We start from the raw sequence: 4,388 nt of genomic DNA on the forward strand, positions 1-4,388 counted from the left end.
AAATCTGTTGGGATTAGTACAGCCAGAATGCTTATACTTCAGACATGTTATTAGGATCGATACAGTGGCAGCCGCAATAGACTCAAAAGTAATAATTGTGAGGATTGTGCAAGATCATGCAGTGCTTCATTCTCATGCTCATAGTGTCACTCTGAGTTGGAAGTGAATCGACAGCACCTAATGATAACAACACTCATGAATTTGACACACAAAAAGGATGGCTATCATAACAATCTGTCAGTATATAAGCCACTGCGGTGGCTTGCATGTTGTTTTAATGATGGACGCTTTGCCACTGGTTTTTCAAATTCCAGCAGGGTCACCAATGATGGGCAGGTTCCAATTTAGCTTGCAGATTAAGAGAAGTCTAGAAAGAAGGAATAGGCGATCCCTTTCTGAGGGATTATCAACTAACCTTATGAAGAGCAGCAAATCATTGACAAAGTGACAAAAAATGAGCCTCTCAGGTCGAAAGGCACTCAAAATACAGCTGAGTAAGAGCTGCCTCCTCATAGTAAAGTTGAATTTAATGACTTGAATGGATTAGGCTTTCAAGAACTTCATTTGCTGATGTGGCATGAGTGATGGTGAAAAGATTAGCTGTAAATATCCATTTATAATTAGAATGTGAACTATACAAAGTATAAATCTAGGAAAATGAGTTGTCAAAAATGAAATGCAATGTATAAAGATAGATATCTGAGGCATTAATAAACAGAGACAGGTATTAAGCATTTTTAACCTGCTAACTATATGGTTTACTATGCTGTTGTTGTTGTTGTTAAGTGCCGTTGAGTCAGTTGCGACCCATAGCGACTGTGAACAGGGTTTCTGAGGCTGTAAATCTTTACGGGAGCAGAAAGCTTCATCTTTCTCCCGCGGAGCGGCTGGTGGTTTCAAACTGCTGACCTTGCTGTTCGCAGCCTGATTTGTAACCACTACTCTACCAGAGCTCCTTGGTTTACTATGCTAGGAATGATAAATTGAAGAATGGCATCACATGCTGGGAGCTGCTGAACTGAAGGTCTCAGACTTGGGGGGCAGTTTAACCGAAGGACTGCAACTAAACAGGTGTGGTCCAGAAAATAGGGTTGCTCCTAGGTCAGGCTGTCCCCTAAGGAACTTGCCCCTGCTTCAAGGAACAAGGAATTTGCAGTCTTTCCTTGTATGCAGCCATGGCTTTCAGTTTAGTCTGCAAAAACATCTCTACTCTATCTCTGTTTCCCTAGCAACTACATTCTTCTGATAAAGTCTCACTTACTGCTTGCATTTATACACCAAGTTTTTTGCAATCTTTTTCCTACCCTCAGCTTTCTCCTTTGGTCTGTGTATATAATAAATGAGCTGAACGTAGACCAGTATCACAGTATCTCTCTCAGAGTGCTGTGGCCACCCGGTCTTAACTTTTCTTATCTCATTTTGTGTCTGTGTCTTTCTTTTTTTCTAATCTCCCATCACCCCTACTCAGGTTTAATCTTTCCATGAGGGTCGCAGAGTATAGCCACTTGTCAGACGTGGCAATCACATTCATCATCAAAAAGAACACTTCAAGAAGTGTCTTGAAATACAATATTTTTTGTGATAGGATAATATCTAAACACCTATAAGGAAGACTAAATATTCAGAAGTAGTTCATCACTCTTCCTAGTCTGTCTTCGTCTGGGAGCTCATCTGAAACCTGTCCATCATGGGGGACCCTCCTGGTATTTAAGAGAGTGGTGGCATAGCTTTCATAATCACAGCAACTCACAAGCCATCACAGTATGACAAACTGACAGACTAGTGGTGGACTTAAAACATTTACTGATGAAGATCAAAGAGCACAGCCTTCGTTATGGATTACATCTCAATGTCAAGAAAACAAAAATCCTCATCATTGGACCAATAAACAACATTCTTATCAACAGAGAAAAGATTGAAGTTGTCAAGGACTTCATTCTTCTTGGATCAACTATCAACACGGAAGCAGTAGTCAAGAAATCAAATGACATATTGAATAAGGCAAATCTGCTGCACAAGCCCTTTTTAAAGTGTTAAAGAGCCAAGATGTCAGCTTGAGGACTAAGGTGTGTCTGACCCAAGCCATGGTATTTTCAATAACCTCATATGCATGCTAAAGCTGGACAGTGAATAAGGAAGATCGTACAAAAATTGATGCATTTGAGTTATGGTGTTGGAGAAGAATACTGAAATGCCATGGGCTATCAAAAGAACCAATAGATCCGTTTGGAAGAAGTGCAGCCAAAGTGCTCCTTGGAGGCCAAGATGGCCAAAATTTGTCTCTCATACTTTGGATATATTATCAGGATGGAGGAGTTGCTGGAGAAAGATATCATGTTTGGTAAGGTGGAGGGTCAGAGAAAAAGAGGAAGACCCCCAACGAGATGTATTGTCAAATGGCAGCATCAATGGGCTCAAGCATGGCAACAATAGTGAGGTTGGTCCCAGGATCGGGCAGTGTTTCATTCTGCTGTGCATAAAGTTGCTATGAGTTGGTACCGAATTGATGGCATCTAACTACAACAAAAAACAAAATGTACATATGAACCCTAGTCTGGTGCTGCAGGATAATGCACTAGACCACAAGGTTGGATTTTTTTTTTTTTTTTCACATAAGAAAGCATTTATTTGAGGTTTGACATTAAATCATACAAATAAAGTTTGTATAAACACAAATCCACATCGAGTCAAAACACAGATAGCAAAGGACAAAGTAAAAACAAAGAAAACTAAGTAGTGGCTATATACAGTTGGACACAATTGTGTCTTGTACACAAAAAATCTTTTACAAAAAGTCATCTTAGATCAACAGAAGACCAATCTTCAATGTTGTCCTGCCAAGATGGGTTACTTTAGCATCTCTTCCTGTTTTCTCCAATGTCCTCCTTAGTATGGCTGGTAATTGTTTTGGTGATTGCCACCCCCTCGAGATACTTTGCCATATGTATTTTGTTGTCCACTGTAGTCTGCATATCCCTGTCCATATCCATTGTTCCCACAGTTATACCCAGTATAATCATATCCACCATAGCCAATATGGTTTTGATCGCCACCATACGCACTATTGTAATTTCCATATCCTTGATCATAACAGTTATTAAATCCTTGGTTCCAGTTTTGGCCCTGACCTCGTCCATGACCCCTAGTACCCCCTCTCCCACCAGTTGCAGCACCTCTTCCTCCTTTCTGTTGTTGTTGTTGCTGTCTATATACCTCTTTGGGCTGTGCAACTTTGATTTCACACTTTCCAGACACAATTTGATGATATCTGCGTTCTAATAATTTCTTTACTGGCTCTTCATCAGTATATGTGATAAAACAAAATTCTCGTCTTTCATTTGTTTTTGTATCCATGGGAAGTTCAATATTTTAATCTCTCCAAATGCACCAAAATATTCTTTAATTTGTTCTTCAGAAGTATCTGGACTCAACCCACCCACAAAAACCTTTTTTGGGGGGTCCCTTCCCTTTAAAAACTTAGGCTTTTTTGGAGTCTATTAATTTGCTGTCCAGTTTGTGTTCTTTCAGTACCGAAAACTTTTCAACACTGGCAGCATTTTGAAAAGCACAAATCCAAATCCTCTTGACCATCCAGTGACTGTATCTGTTTTAATTGTGCATTCTACAACCTCTCCAAAATGAGACAAATGCTCAGGAAGGTCTTTCTTGCTTGTATGCCAGCTCAAGCCTCCAATAAACATTTTACCATCGTCCTGCTGATTCTTGTTCGAGTTTATCTTGGATCTCTCTGAGAATTCCTCTTTGTTGCTGTACTCGTTCATGTCCTCCAATGCGGCGGAGCGGTTGGCAGGAGGAGGCTGCCTCACAGACTATGTCGTGGCAGTAGCAGCCACAAGGTTGGATTTTTATCAATTGTTATTTAGTATTGACATTTGTGCTTTTCTTGGTTTATAAAAAATAATAGGTAGATTTTCATCATAGCTCAGTTTTTTAATGCTTAAAAATAGTTAGTGGTATCTATTTCTTTTTTAAACTTATCTGGACTTCCCCAGGAAACCAGAGACATATACTTCTTATCTTTATTCCTGCGTTAGGCCACAGAAGAAAAGTCATTTTTAAAGGTTTTATGTAGAAAATTAAGGTATGAAATGGCAAAGATAGTGATATATATTTGTTGTGGTCAAGTGCCATTACATGAAAAAATTCAAGTGTCAACTTGCAATATTGAAGTATTGTATTGGCAGAATATTAAATGATGCATGAAGCACCAAAAGAAGATTGAAGAAATACTGAATAACTTCACTGAAAAGATGGTATTGAGGGAGGAAGTTGGAAGTTTATGCTTCATTGAAAACATTAGTGAAAACCAAGCCTCCAGAAGTGAATGGAATGCCAATTGAATTTTTTCAAGAAACTAATGTTTTACT

At 39.1% G+C, this 4,388-nt stretch overlaps 1 pseudogene; it reads right to left on the reverse strand.

Moving 5' to 3' along the window:
• Positions 1-2,886: 2,886 nt before the first annotated feature.
• LOC102826470 lies at positions 2,887-3,845 on the reverse strand (annotated as a pseudogene).
• Between the last annotated feature and the right edge of the window lie 543 nt (positions 3,846-4,388).

This window comes from Chrysochloris asiatica, unplaced genomic scaffold, assembly GCF_000296735.1.
Source record: "Chrysochloris asiatica unplaced genomic scaffold, ChrAsi1.0 scaffold00279, whole genome shotgun sequence".
NCBI classification, from domain to species: Eukaryota; Metazoa; Chordata; class Mammalia; order Afrosoricida; family Chrysochloridae; genus Chrysochloris; species Chrysochloris asiatica.